The sequence below is a fragment of the Portunus trituberculatus genome, chromosome 48, assembly GCF_017591435.1.
Source record: "Portunus trituberculatus isolate SZX2019 chromosome 48, ASM1759143v1, whole genome shotgun sequence".
Classification (NCBI taxonomy): Eukaryota; Metazoa; Arthropoda; class Malacostraca; order Decapoda; family Portunidae; genus Portunus; species Portunus trituberculatus.
This window is the reverse complement of record NC_059302.1, coordinates 24,051,924-24,067,735: the sequence shown is the minus strand read 5'-3', so window position 1 is coordinate 24,067,735 and position 15,812 is coordinate 24,051,924.

Genomic DNA, 15,812 nt, shown 5'->3' with positions numbered 1-15,812 from the left:
GTAGTAGTAGAAGCAATAGTAGTAGTAATAGTAGTAGTAGTAGTAGTACCAGTAATAGTAGTAGTAGTAGTAGTAGTAGTATTAGCAGTAGTATAGCAGTAGTAGTAGTCATTGTTGTTGTAAAAGCTACTTACTACCTATTGTCCTTGCTATGTGTTGTGTTATCCTGGTGAAGCGTGACTGTCATATCCCAGTGAAGGGTGAGTGTTGCTTACTATATAGTGAAAGGTGAACGGGTGTCGCGTGTTACAGTAGCGGTGATATCTCCTTCAGTAATGCCGGAGGGGTGGGGCGGAGGGGAAGAAGGAGGGTGGGCAGGAGTGCTTGGGAGAAAAATGTGACTAGAGTTGAAAATATTTAAATCTGCTCTATTTTTGGAAAGGAAATTGCTCCGAGCTTCAAGAAATGTGAATTATATCGTGTGTGGAAGTGTGAGTGAGTCCTTGTGTGTGTGTGTGTGTGTGTGTGTGTGTGTGTGTGTGTGTGTGTGGTATTATGAGACATGGACGCGTGCCTTCTGGGTATGTTGATTCTTCATATATCCTTTTCCTTTTCTGGCACGTGGATCGGAAAGTTAAGTGAAAGAAAAAAAAGGAGATGATGTATGTTGAAAAAGATTGGTACGTCTTTCACAGCTCCATGAGAGACGAATTTCAGGGGACGTACCCAAAGATTTAAAATTACCATTGTTTGTTCTTTAGGGTACGAGGTAAGGGCGTCTCTCTCTCTCTCTCTCTCTCTCTCTCTCTCTCTCTCTCTCTCTGTGTGTGTGTGTGTGTTTTTTTTTTTGTAGCAGGCAGCGACACGCGAGGAAGGTATGAGGTCCCCTAGTGAAATATAGATGTAATGGTTTAAAAGATATGGCAAGGGCGACAAGCAAACTACTCAAGATGTTTAATCAAGATAGGAAAGAAAAAAAAAGAGTTCGAATCCCCCCAAAAAAAAGGGTTAGATTATTCCTAAGGTCTGTAATCAAGATAGAAAAAAAATTAATGGGTTCGAATCCGGAAAAAAATTAAATTTAAAAAGAAAAGCGATAAGAAAGAATTTGTAGTTAAATAAAGTGGTGGATGAATGTAATCGACGTGGTGGGTGAATGTAATCGACTCAGCAGCTTTGTTATTGCCGATTTATTGAGAAGCTTTAGCGGAAGATTAGGCATATTCCTGGATGAGGGTGGTGGTGGAAACAGGCACAGATCGTAGGTATGTTTCATGCACAGACTGACACTTACAGGGATCGTGATATCCTGGGAACGTTGTGTAGTTTTGTTGTCGTCGTTGCCATCTTCGTCGTCGTCGTTGTTGCTGCTGATGTTATTGTTGTTGTTGTTGTTGTTGTTGTTGTTGTTACCGTTATTATCATTATTGTTATTAGCAGCCCCAGGCAATAAATATGCTCTGTTCACTGTAATTATACATAGCCCTGAAATATTATTTTGTTTTTCCTACTGAGTGATGTTTATTTTTAATTCCGTAAATTGAACTCTTACAAAACATGGGATGAAATGAACTTAAAAAGGGGAAAAAAATAATAGTCAAGTCAAACTAGAAAGCAATTATGTCAAAGAAATCAGTAATTTATTTCTTTTTCATGCACAGCAGTAAATCGTCACGAATCAAAGAGAACATTTAATTTCAATGTTTATTGATCATGTTTCCATCTTGTTTTTGATGACTTGAAAAAAAAAAAAAAATGCTACAGCACAAAGTCCACAAGTGTCCCTGCTCTGCCCTGGAGGCGCCCTTCACTGACCATTCACTGACCGACAACTTGATGTCTTCACTTGATTGCTCCGTCTCGAAGAGAATTAATCACGTGTCTCAAACAAGTACTGACGAAAATGTGCAAAATATAACAGCGTGTTATTCATACAATGTGAAGACAGTGAAATGGCTAGAGTAAGTACTTTTGTAGGAAAAATGCAGTACATATTGAACACTGAAATATTTTGCTCAAGTACAGTATTTCAAATCATAATGCCATCAGTCATCATGGTGAGTCCCAGGCTGTCAACAGCATCTTGGTGACACAAACGAGTTGTACAGGAAAGGCGCTGCACCACGGCCCACCCAGCGCTGGGCCTCGGAATGCTGGGAGGGGAGGATTATTTGATAAACCTGCACTTTCCCTTGCATTAGTGTCCCTGACTGTGCAGGGCAGGAGACACAGGCAGACTCAGATTCCCCACGCTGGCGGCGGGTTCTTGTCAGGCAGATATTCAGATCAGGAGACGTAAAGGGCGCAGCGCTCCCCAGCTGACGCCCGTGGGGAAGGAGGGGAAAGGAGGGTAGTATTGTTTTCAACTACCACACATTCAGAAGACGGAAGCTTTGAGTCTCATCCTAGAAGCACGGCAGTGAAGCCTAGAGTAGACGTTCAGCGGAGTGGACCACGAACCCCATTCATGGTTCCCTCTGATGCGAGTCACGAGCTGATTACTCGTACAGGAGACGCGCGGGGCTCACCTCTCATACACCTCTTGCATTGTGTCATATTAGGTCAGGTTTGGCCGCTGCGACGCTGCTCGGAAATAAGGAATGAAGTCACTTACATACTCCGAAATGTGTGGAGGTGAGAGGGAGTATGCAGGAAATGTATTGTTGCAAGCCAGCAAGAAAAAAAATAAGCTGATAAACTCCATAGCATTATTAGATTCAGCAATGATAAAAATGTGTGACAATTTCACACTGTTGTTGTTGTTGTTGTTGTTGTTGTTGTTGTTGTTGTTGTTGTAGTAGTAGTAGTAGTAGTAGTAGTAGTAGTAGTAGTAGTAGTAGTAGTAGTAGTAGTAGCAGCAGTTGTTGTTGTTGTTGTTGTTGTTGTAGTAGTAGTAGTAGTAGTAGTAGTAGTAGTAGTAGTAGTAGTAGTAGTAGTAGTAGTAGTAGTAGTAGTAGTAGCAGTCGTTGTTGTTGTTGTTGTTGTTGTTGTTGTTGTTGTTGTTGTTGTTGTTGTTGTTGTTGTTGTTGTTGTTGTTGTTGTTGCTGCTGCTGTTCCTGCTGCTGCTGTTGTGTTGATGTTGTTTTCGTCATCATCAACATCATCATCGTACCATTATGCGAAGCCAGCGAGATAATACGATACTCAAGCAACACCCAGGGTCCTTGAGAGGTGAAATGAACGCCAAACACAGGAGCAACAAGAATGAAGAGTGTCCCTGCATGGAGGCTTAGTTGTGGCGGGGTCTTTCGTAAAATGGTGGGCGTCTATTGTTACAGAGAAAGCGAATACGATGCACTACCTGGGAAAAACAAAAGAAGATAGAATGGAAAAGAAAAAGAAAGAAAGGAAAATGTAGCGAGATGTGTGGGAGTAAGGGGAGAAAGGTGTGTGTGTGTGTGTGTGTGTGTGTGTGTGTGTGTGTGTGTGTGTGAGGGCAACTATGTATTTTTACCGTCTTGTTTTTTAGTTTGTCGATTTCTTTGTACTTCTTTCTTGTCTGCCTCCTCGGCCGTGAAGGAAGGGGAGGTGGTGTAAAAATTATTGTTTCTTCCGCCCTTCTAACCACATGTGTTTGTCCGTCCGTCCGTCCGTCCGTGTGTGTGTGTGTGTGTGTGTGTGTGTGTGTGTGTGTGTGTGTGTGTGTGTGTCTGTCTTCCTGCCTGTCTGTTTCAAAAGGTTAAATGAAGATACACAAATCGTTCATAGCAACTTATTTATCTTGGCTCGATGGATGAGATGTGCAATTGAAAGTCCTGTCATTGGCTGTCTATCTACTCGTATCTCTGCTCACTCTTTTCTATCATTCTGCTGCCGCGCGTCGCTTTTTGCCAGTCATTGTGAAGAAAATAATTTAATGAAAATAGATTAAGAAGGAAAATTAGAGCCGATAAATATTTAAATACGTAGATGAATGTAGATAGATAAATAAATAGATAGATGAACAGATAGATAGATGAGCAGATAGATTGATAGATGGATAGGTAGATAGATAGATAGATGGATAGATAGATAGATAAATAGATGAATGGATAATAATGAATAAATAAGTAAAACATATATAAAAGTAAATCACTGAATAAGCAAGACAAGATTTTTGCGTCACCAGTTGAACACTAATGAGAAACTGATTAATGATTTCCTTGGCATTTAAAAATAATCCTTCAGAGAGAGAACGAACTGGAAGCTTTTAAGGATCAGAGTACTTTCAACATGTTCCAGTGAAGTTACTAAAGTTTTCAAGAATATTAGTCCGGTGATAATTCAAGGATACGTGCCTCACCAGAAAAGAAAGAGAAAAAAAAAGCAAAACACAAAAAACAGTGATAATCTCAGTGGGATGTGAGAGCAATTGTCATGAAAGGGACACGAAAGAAGAGAAAACACACGGTGCCCTCATTACACTGGATTAATTTAGAGAGACAGCCGCTGGTGGAGCATACATAAGAACCAAGTGAATAATCTCCGTGTACTATGAAAATAACACTAACTGAACAATACCAGGGAACAAAGAAAACAAGGCATTATACTGCAGGCACTTAAAGCAGTAGTTCTTAACCTGGGGTACCTGTACCCAAGGGTACGATACCTTAAACCAAGGGTTACGAGACATGGTAACCAGTGCAATGGTAATGAATATTAACCACGAGAAAGCAAAACATATATTTTCCTAATTTTTCGCTTACTATAGTTGTCTAGATTTTTTAAGTTAGTGCTGTAAACAATTTCCTTACGTTTTCTATGGTTTCATACACGTTTTGAGATCTCGAACTAAAATGTGTTGGTGTATTATGTAGTATTACTCATAATTACTGTTATAATTTGCATTCATTGAATCCTACTAATTGACACTTTTCATATGAAATAAAAAAAGTGCCTTGTTCAGTAATTAAAAATCTAATAATTTCTCAGCAAGGTTTTTATCACTAATCCTTTTCATATGTTTGTATAGTATAGAAATTTTTCTGAGAGGGATACGGGCACTGAAAAAGGTTAAGAACCACTGACTTAGAGGGAGAACGAGAGAGACGAAGCCGCTGGTGGAGCATACATAAGAACCAAATGAATAATCTCCGTGTACTGTAAAAATAACACTAATTTAAGAACACCGGGGAACAAAGAAAAGACAAGGCATTATATTGCAGCCACTTAGAGGGATATAGTCAAAGAGAGAGAGACAGACGATGGTCAAACAAATATAAGATCCAAATAAATAATCTCAGTGTACTATAAAAAATAACACTTATTTCAAAACACCAAGGAACAAAGAAAACACAAAGCATTATACTGCAGCCACTTAGAGAGAGATAGACAGAGAGAGACGCAGCTGCTGGTCGTGCTGAAGACATATAAACCTTTCTCGTGTGTTACCCTGTGCTGCAAGATTACATACATCGAGTCGTGCTAAGATTGAATATTATGTAGTTCGGTGCGGCCAGTGGTTCGTAATCTGTGTAGAATTGTCCCTCCCCAGTGGCACTTCTTCAGCCTGAGTTGCTTCCTCGCACGCATCTGCCGCTAGGACGTCTCGTGGAGCTCATCTGCAGTTGTTCATATTCGTAGTTCGTGTCTTTTTTCTTCCTTACACTTTATAGTCACGCGGATTTACAGTGCATTAACTCTTTCAGCATTTGTTTCAGTGCTGTGTTTTCGTTGTGATGGTTTTGTGGAAAGGAACAGCTGCGGTATTTGGGTTTTGAATGTACGGATGTTGAAGGTACTGCATGCTGCCTCCCAAATGAATGATTAGGATAACATGCAGGAACAAATGCTAAAAGATTCCTTGCCGAAATAAATTATTCAGCGTGCATATGGCAAAAAGACGTTGATTTAAGATGATGGTTCTACTAATGAAAATAATCTCTGGTATATCATGGAAGGTTAATCATTATTGAACAAGATATCCAAGAGCTGACAAATAATCTCTGCCGGCTTTGATAAATTTTTTTATGAAAGACGAATTAGCGATACAGATCGGTTTAATTAATTAAGCTTGTTTGTCGTAATGAGAGAGAGAGAGAGAGAGAGAGAGAGAGAGAGAGAGAGAGAGAGAGAGAGAGAGAGAGACCATTTATGTTAACCTAACTAATATTCTCTGTGAATCTTGAAAGCAATCCTTATATGAGAGAACGAAAAATGTTAGAAATACAAAGAAAACCAAAATACAAGCAAGATTCCTACGCGGATAGCAGAACATTGTGAAAACTAAATAAACATACATGCAACCAACGAATCAAAGTGGTGAACAACATGAATAACAACAGTATAATGAAGACCAAAAACCCACGAGTGCTATTAACATTATAAGGACGATATATTAATGTTTTCCGTACCTACTCATGTGAATATCAAATAAACAGCTCAGGGGAAAATCTAATAATATCTGGAGCCACATCACGTCGTTAGGCCAAAAACTCCAGCCAGGGCAAATTATCCTCGTATCCAAGTCAGACTTCGAAGGTTAAAAGAATACGGATGCGAGGCAAGGCTGGAGTCTGCTTAGCTTATTTCTCTGCCTCATAATTATATAGTCTTCCTGTTCTCCATTCCTCCTTCTGCACTGTTTGATCCTCCTCCTCCTCCTCCTCCTCCTCCTCCTCCTCCTCCTCCTCCTCCTCCTCCTTCGTCTCATTCTTTTTCTTCTTTTTATATTTTTCTTTCTTTTTTTTTCGTATTTTCTTATTCTTACTTTCTTACTTTCTTTTCTTTCTTTCTTTTTTTTTTTCTTCTTCTAAATGTTGTTGTTGTTGTTGTTGTTGTTGTCATTCTTTTCTTTCTTTCTTTCTTTCTTTTTTCTTCTTCTTCTTCTTCTTCTTCTTCTTCTTCTTCTTCTTCTTCTTCTTCTTCTTCTTCTTCTTCTTCTTCTTCTTCTTCTTCTTCTTCTTCTTCTCCTTCTCCTTCTCCCTCCTCCTCCTCCTCCTCCTCCTCCTCCTCCTCCTCCTCCCTTTTTTCTTCCTTGTCTTTAGCTTCCAATATCTGCATTAAGGAACTCGTCTCGCATCCACGTGACTTCCAACCTTTGCCTTGAGAAGTTTGTATTACTGGCGAAACTTTCCATTAAATTGTCTCGTGCAAGGCGAAGGTCAGTAACATTTTCCCATTTTCCATTTGTGACGATCCATCTATCTGGCTATGTATGAGACCAAGTGTTTATTCAATTATCTATCTCTCTATGCTTATTCTTCCTCTTGTATTTGTTCTCGTCGTTGTCGTTGGGTTCATTCTTTTTCATGTATATGTTTCTTTGTGTCGTTGTCAGATGGTTTATTTAGATTAATTTTTTTTTCTTTTTTTTTTTTTGTTTGTCAGAGAGTTTGTCTTTCTGTTGTATTTTTTTTTCATGTTCCTCGGCTTTTTACTCTCTCTCTCTCTCTCTCTCTCTCTCTCTCTCTCTCTCTCTCTCTCTCTCTCTCTCTCTCTCTCTCTCTCTCTCTCTCTCTCTCTCTCTCTCTCTCTCTTTTTTATAGCACGTGCTTCTTCTCTTCCTTCTCCTCCTCCTCTTCTTCTCCCTCCTTCTCTTCTTCCTCTTCCTCCTCCTCGTCCTCGTCATCTTTCTTCTCCTCCTCCTCCTCCTCTTTCTCCTCTTCGTCCTAGTCCTCTTTCTTCTTCTTCTTGTTCTCTTCTTCCTCCTCCTCCTCCTCCTCCTCCTCCTCCTTCCCGTCATCCATTTCAGATCCATGCAAAATATTAAAGTATTCCAGGTAAACCTTCCCTTTTTGGTCTTAAAAAGTGTGGACAGAATCCAGATTAAGTCCGAACACACGGATCCGTGCTGCCTCCCTCCCCCTCTCTCTCTCTCTCTCTCTCTCTCTGGCTCGGTGGCACTCACAAAATTTAATTAAAAGTAAGACGTACATTTCAGATTTCTCTTTTCCCATTCATTATTGTTATTATTATTATTATTATTATTATTATTATTATTATTATTATTATTATTATTATTATTATTATTATTGTTGTTATTATTTTCTGCTTATTTTCTCTATATTTTCGTTTAGTTTCCATGAAATTTCTGCAGTTTTTTTTTTCCTTAGTTTCTGTTTAGTTCCTGTCCATTTTTCGTCATTTTCCTTCTTCTTCCTGTTTCGTTTTCATCGCGTTTCGTTTAATTAATTTTGTCAGGTTTCCACAGAGAACAGTAAGCTTTTTGTATTCTCACTTCACGTATTTCCGTCTAATATTGTCAAAGTTCCTTCCATTTTATGTCTAGCTTTCTTAAATTCTGTTTCGGTCTAATATGAGGATTCTGCAATATTTTCCTTGAGTTCTTGTCCATTTCCGTTTGTTTTTCGTCTGCTTATATTAATTTTTTCTCTCTTAATATCTGTTCTTCCGCGTCTTTCCGTCAGTGTCTCGAATAAATCCCGGTGCTTTCTAGATATTCTTAGACTCAGGTGTGTAGAAAATAGTAGGACGTGGAAAGAAGAAAGGGGAAAGAAAACTAGAGAAAGATGTTATGATGAAGTAGGCAAGGTTGACTTAAGCTCTTCGGTACCATGACACGTTTTCATATTTATTCTGCTTGCTATGTGATGATTTTATACAGCTTCAGAAACTTCATGTAGGGACTGAAATAGCGAAGACTCTGGCCGTTAATCTCCTGCCCTCCATCGACCCTTCCTAATGTAAATAAAATCGGTTAATCATCCCCAAAACTCATGGAAAATATGTGTCCCAGTACTGAAGGGGCTATATTTGATAATTACTTCAACATCTGCCCCGCCTGATGAGTGTTGGCTGACGTGCTGTGTTGTCCTGTTCCGGCTCCTTCACTCGACAGGCAAGCAGTGCAAGGTGGAGAGTATACTAAAGGTGGATCTAGCTAACAGAATGTATAGAAAGGACAACTTAAGGGAATGCTTATGGATGCAGTAAAAGACAAGCTTGTGATGGGTGTTGCTGAGGAAGGCGCAGCAGTACTACAATCTATTTTTACCATTAGCTTGGGTATGATTAGACGGTTTTATTGTCATTAGAAAGGGTCTATGGAGGTCAGAAGATTAATGGCCAGAGTCTTCAGTATTTTAATCCCCGACATGAGTTTCTGAATCTGTATAAAATCGCCAAACAGTAAGTAGAATGAATATGGAAACACGTCATGGTACTAAAAATATGAAAATAGAGTTTACAATCAGAATAACACTAATGCTGCATAGGTAATGGAGAACTTATGTACGTACATATTCTCGTGCACATGTATCTTTGTCTAAATCGATCAAATATGGATACAGACTGTCCACTTAACATCTACATTCACAGGATCACTCTCCTTCTTTCCTTGCTACCTTTGAGTGACTCTTGTGTCTTTTTCTTTCCACTCTTCCCATTATCTGTTCTTCCCTATTCGTCCTTTGTCCGTAATCTTTATCTTGTCCCATCAACGTCTCTCCTCAGCACGCACAAGTCAGGCAGAGGGGAGGAAAGTCTAATGCAACAACAACAACAACAACAACAACAACAACAGTAACAACAACAACAACAACAGTAGCACCACCACCAGCAACAACAAAAACAACTCTCTCTCTCTCTCTCTCTCTCTCTCTCTCTCTCGTCATTGTTGGTGTCTATTGTCTCCTAAGTTTTCTCTTTTTCCCTCCTTCTCTTTCTTTCTTTCTTTCTTTCTTTCTTTCACTTTTTATTTATCATTCCATTTTCTTTTCGTCCAAACTCGTTGTCTCAATATTTTTCTTTTTAATTTTCCTCGACCTCTTCATTTTTCTTTCTTTTCTTCTTTCTTTCTTTTTCTTCTGTCTTTCACTTTTTTCCCTTTCTTCCTCCTCCTCCTCCTCTTCTTCCTCTTCTTCCTCCTCTTGTTTCAAATATTTCATACCTTTTTTAACTTTTTCGTTATTCTGTATTGTCCACGACCTTCTATTTTTTCTCTCTACGCTTTTTCTCTTCTTTCTCTCTTTCTTTACTCCCTTTCTCTTTGAACAAGTATTGCCTTTCATTGTCTCTCTCCCTTTCTTTATCCTCTTTTCCTTCTGCAGTTTATACTCTCTCTCTCTCTCTCTCTCTCTCTCTCTCTTCTTCTTCTTCTTCTTCTTCTTCTTCTTCTTCTTCTTCTTCTTCTTCTTCTTCTTCTTCTTCTTCTATACACTTCATTCTTTTTTCTTCTAGTACAGAAAGGAACTGTTGGATAAATGACTCAAGTTTCACCTTACTCTTTCTTAGGAAGTTGATGCCAGAGAGAGAGAGAGAGAGAGAGAGAGAGAGAGAGAGAGAGAGAGAGAGAGAGAGAGAGAGAGAGAGAGAGAGAGAGAGAGAGAGAGAGAGAGAGAGAGAGAGAGAGAGAGAGAGGTGATGAGGAGGAAGAAAAAAGGAGGAGGAGGAGGAGGAGGAGGAGGAGGAGGAGGAGGAGGAGGAGGAAGGAAAGAAGTTTATAGAGGTCGAGTTGGAGGAGAAAGACTAGCAGAAGGAGGAGGAGGAGAAGGAGGAGGAGGAGGAGAAGGAGGAGGAGGAGGTGGTGGAGGAGGAGGGGAAGGATGAGGAGGCAAAGCTGAGAGAGAGAGAGAGAGAGAGAGAGAGAGAGAGAGAGAGAGAGAGAGAGAGAGAGAGAGAGAGAGAGAGAGTTGAAGAAGCAAGAAGTGCGGGAGAAGGACTTTTCTGATCCTTGAGACTCGTGAGGGGTTCTTGTGCTGCTCAGGGGCTGCTACATCAAGGCCCGCGTGAGTGCTTCCAGTTGTGTAGCCCTCCTCCTCCTCCTCCTCCTCCTTTCGCGTCCCTTCTGCATCTCCAGTACTTTTGAAGTTAGTGAATTGTTTGTGCCGTCTTTTATTTCCCCTTCTCTTCCTCTTCCTCTTCTTTCTCTTTACTTAAAATAGGATCGAGCTTAGTTACATCGTGATTGTTCATTTTGACTCTCGAAAATCAACTTAAGTCTTTTTGGTTTTTGGTGCGAAGAGAGAGAGAGAGAGAGAGAGAGAGAGAGAGAGAGAGAGAGAGAGAGAGAGAGAGAGAACCTTAACTGCCTTCCCCAAATAGAAGTACTACAATAGTTTCTTTTTTCCCATTTTCTTGCTTTCTGTAACTTTATCTCTTCCACTTCCGTTACTTTCACTTTCAATATTTTTTCTTTGCTCTCTCTCTCTCTCTCCACCTTTTTCTATCAGTATTTAGTTTCCCACATCCTCTTCCTTCTATACCATATCCTGTTACAACTCGTTACTTTTTACAGGTACTCTCTTTCCTTACACATCACATATATTCCCGCTAACCCTCACTCATCACTGCCTTCAGACTCCTTGGCATCAAACAAACACGTATGGTCTCCTTCATTAGTGGCCTGAGTGACTAGCGTACAGAAGAGGCGTCAGTCAGTCAGTCTAGCAGTATTCAGCAGGAGAGCCGAGAGGTACAGTACGTTGGCAGGAATGTTTTTTTTTTTTTAATCTAGTAGGACAAATCTGTAATCTTGTGTGTGTGTGTGCTTTTTCTTTTTTTCTGTTTTATGGCACTGTAAAATATGTACCGGTTATTGGTGGTTCTGTTAGCTCTCTCTATCTCTCTCTCTCTCTTTCGTGTAAATGGATACTGGTGGTTCAGGAAGTCGAAACTGCGAGCACTATTTCTTGAGATAACGAAGCTGACCAGTGAGAGGCGAGCCGCGAGTCAAATAGCTGGAGTTCAGTACTGTGCGCTGTGCGGGATGAGTCAGTGGCAGGACCGGGTCAGTTGTTGCAGCCTGGTTCGAGTTGAGTCCTCACCTTGCAACTTCTTTTTATGTCAGCATCTTGTTAACTATAGTAAGTAATGAAGAAGGAGAAGGAGAGAGAGAGAGAGAGAGAGAGAGAGAGAGAGAGAGAGAGAGAGAGAGAGAGAGTGTGTGAGAGAGAGAAATAATGGCTTTCTCATTTTAAATCTTTTATTATTTTTTTTCAAGTACAAAAGAAGACATAAATATATTTAAAACACACACACACACACACACACACACACACACACACACTCCTCTATTATCGTATGACAGTCGACAGGTTGAGACAAAGAGAACGGATGAGGTTGGGGGAGGTGTATAGTTGGAGTAGGGGAGAGGACAGGGAGGGGTGAGACGGAAGAGGGAAGGGGGATTGGAATACCTGGATTAATATCATAAATTCCCCACACGTAAAGTTTTTCCCCGATCATTCCTAACATGTATTTTTCCTCTTTGTATGTCCCCTTTGATAAATTACGTTAGGTTTGTTAATTTCTATTTGGTATGGTTAGGTTTGCGTGGTTGGGCTGGGTTGCGTGGGGTAAGTTAGGGAATGTTAGGTTTGGCTACATCAAGTTCAGTTTGTTTTGGTTAAATTTTCTTTGATTGGGTTAAGTTAGGCTAGATCTTAATTCAATTTGGCTAGTTTTGGTTTGGTTAAGTTGATTTGATTAGTTAGGTTAGGTTAGGTTAGGTTTGGTTTGGCTACATTAAGTTCAGTTTGTTTTGGTTAAGTTTGCTTTGATTGTGTAAGTTAGGTTACATCTTAGTTGATTTGGCTAGTTTTGTTTTGGTTAGTTTGATTTAGTGAGCTTGGGTTAGTTCACAGTTAGTTGAGGTAGGATAGGTTAGGTTGGGAAAGCTTATCACAGGAATTATTTGGGGTGATGAGAGATGATTGGGTGATGAAACACAAATAATAATGCTGCACAATTTTCAAGAGTAGCATGAAAATTTTACCCACCATTGAGTCCACTAAATAAAATATAAACATCACACCCTGTCACTTGCAGTCATCATTAAAACTGTCAGAAACATATTAATTTTCCCTTTTTTCAGTGACAGGAAGACCTTTTTAATAACCAAAGTTTTTTCCCATTAATTTCTCTGACCGCGATATGCAAGTAACACAAACACACATACACAGCCACACATGGAAAGGTGTCCAATGATTACGTTGATCTCTCACAAGGAAGGGGTTGGTGATTTGAAGTCTAGTTGTTATCTTTCCTTCTGCGTGATTTAGGACTTCGTGAGGCGTGGAGGGGCGGGATTTGGAATGAAGCAATGAGGGAGTCTGGCTGGAGCACTGATTACATAATCCTCTTCCTCTTCTCTTCTCCTCCTCCTCCTCCTCGTATTCTTTTCCATCAGCTTCATCTTCCTCTTCATCGTTGAGTTCTTTTTCTCCTTCTCGTGTTTCTCCACCTCCATTTTCAGCTTCATATCTCTCTACGCTCTCCCTCCATTCCATATCAGAGGTGTGTATCTGCTCTGCTCCTTTCATTACCTCTTGTTCATTACTCTCATCCACCTCCATCGTCACCTGTTCTTGAGTCACTATCCCAGTCTCCTCTATTGCTTCACTCGCCACCTCGTCAACCACTAGTCCTTTACTTTTCTGGCACTCCTTCACTGGTTCACCCTCTGCGCCTTCTGCTTCCTTCACAACTTGTCCATGTTTCTCCCTCTCCGTCTCTTGTCTTTCATCCATCACCGGTTTGTCTTTAGCACCTTTTTCCTCGCATGTAACCCATCCTTCACCCTTCACTACTTGTTCCTGCGTGCTGTCCTTGTCCACAACCCACCCTTCGCCCTCCCTCTTGTCCTCCTTGTCCTTTTTTCCCACTACCCACCCCTCACCATCCCCTCTTTCTTCTCTATCCACTCGCATACTCACATTCTTTCCTAATACCACCACCGCTCGTTGCTCGCTCTTCTTTTTCATCACAACCGCTCGCTGTTTGCTGATTCTCTTGCCTCTGACTCTCGGCGACTCCTCCTTGTGCGGTTGGCAGCTGGGACACGACAAGTCCAGTGGGGGCAGAGGAGGTTTGCAGCCGCTGATCCAGATGGGGGAGGAGGTGGCTGTGGTGGGAAGGCGCTGGGTTGGCGGGGAGGATGAGGAGGCCCTTGAGCTTGGCGGTTCTGCGGTAGGGTTCACCTCTCCTTCGCTGCCTGAGGGGTTCTGTGGTTCCTCGTTGCTTGGTTTTCCCTGGACCCATCTGGTGATTGCCTGAAATAATGGTGGAAATAAGTGAATGATGCCCGTTTGCTTAACTCCTTCAGTACCATGACACATTGCCATATTAATTATAGTTGCTGCTTGCTGATTTTATACAGGTTCAGAAACTTATGTGGGGATTAAAATAGTGAAGGCTCTGGCCATTGATCTTCTCACCACCATAGGCCCTTCCCAATGAAAATAAAACGTTCTAATCGTGCACAAATCTCAAGGTAAAAAAATGTCTCCCTATTAAAAGGGTTAAATGGATTTTTTTTATGTTATGGCATATAGCACCTGTAGATATACTTGAATAGTGTAGGAAGCGCTATTCAGCTTTCATCTATTAGTGGCGCAGGCAACTTTATTTATAGTGGTACCCATATTAGGGCCCATAATATCACCCAAGCGCATCTTTGGTATAACCACCTAGAACCTGAGTATCATGGTGACATGCAAATTGTCAAGGTGGTACATACGTGGTGGGACTCGAACCTACACATGGACGTCTGCCCGATCCCACGGTCACCACCGTATCCACACGCCACCGCCACCGCTTGACATAGAGAGGGCAGAGGTCATGTAGTAATAATGATGTCCATCCAGAGTCATGAACAACTTGGCATAAAGAGGACAAAGATCGTGTGATAAAAAAATAACAAACACGAGAATGAATGGACAGCTTGACAGAGGAGGAGAGAACAGTAATCATGCAATAACTGGCAATAACTGTCAGTGCATTTCATTACACGAATACGGCGCCATATGACTGTAGCTATTGTGGCATCTTAACTCAGTCACTCACTCACTCACTCATTACATGAACGAGATATGAAAACTATAACTGTATGTACTTGGATCTGAAAAAAAGCAGAATTTGGAGACACTAAAATTACAATACATAAATCAAATATAGAAACATTAAATGAAGAAAGCTGCAATATTGTATACACAAAACAGACATGCACAACGCAAAAAAAAAAAAAAAAAAAAATCGACTTACTTCAACTATTAAAGGCATTTGAAAGTTAGGTGATGGTTTTCAAGAGTGCTTTACCTCTTGGCACTGTAGAAATCTTGTTAATTTGTCACTAGAATCATAGAAATACGTAAAGACTCGAGTCGCCTTAACTATACTAGAGGCATTTGAAAATTTAGTGGTGATGGGCAGTGGCGTTTCAGAGTGCGGTTCCTAAATGGAGAGGGCCACTGATATATTCTCCACTGGGAAATCATACCACTGACACATATCTCTTTGAAACATTTCCTTTGGTGACATGGGACAGTGTAAAGATAATTAAACACTGATGGGAAGTACTGCTGTTAATTATCAAGTTATGTTAATTAATGGATGGATGAAGATGAAAAAAATATGTTTGGAGCTGGAAAATAAAACAAATCAAAACAAAACAACGTTCACTAGAGGAAAGTATTGGAAGTAGAAATGCCCAAGCGGGGAAAAACACTAGAAAAATAACTAAGGAATGATAAGTTATAGGAAAGTCAATGTTCACGAGGGAAAAAATGCTAGGAAAATAACTAAAGAATGATAAGATATAGAAAAAATCAATGTCCAAGAGGAAAACACAACGTATCATAGCTGGAAACCAAAGCCCCGCACGAAAATGCAATAAGTCGTAACTAGAAATGTTTGGACCGGGGAGAAAGAAAAGACGAGGGAGGAAAATGTCCGACGTTGCAATTGGAGACTCCGGTCGGTTGTGGCGCTCCAGTGATTGACTTTTGTATCGAGTCACTATCGTTTTGTTCCTTGAATTTCTATACACATGAAGGGTTTTAGAGTTCCCGGGGCGTCCTTCGTGGCGTTACTCTTTTCTGTCCTTCTTTTATACTGACTGTCTCTTTTGTACTGTTGTCTCTCTCTCTCTCTCTCTCTCTCTCAAGTTACCTCTATATAAGATTACCTACAATAAGATTCCGCAGCTGTACTCT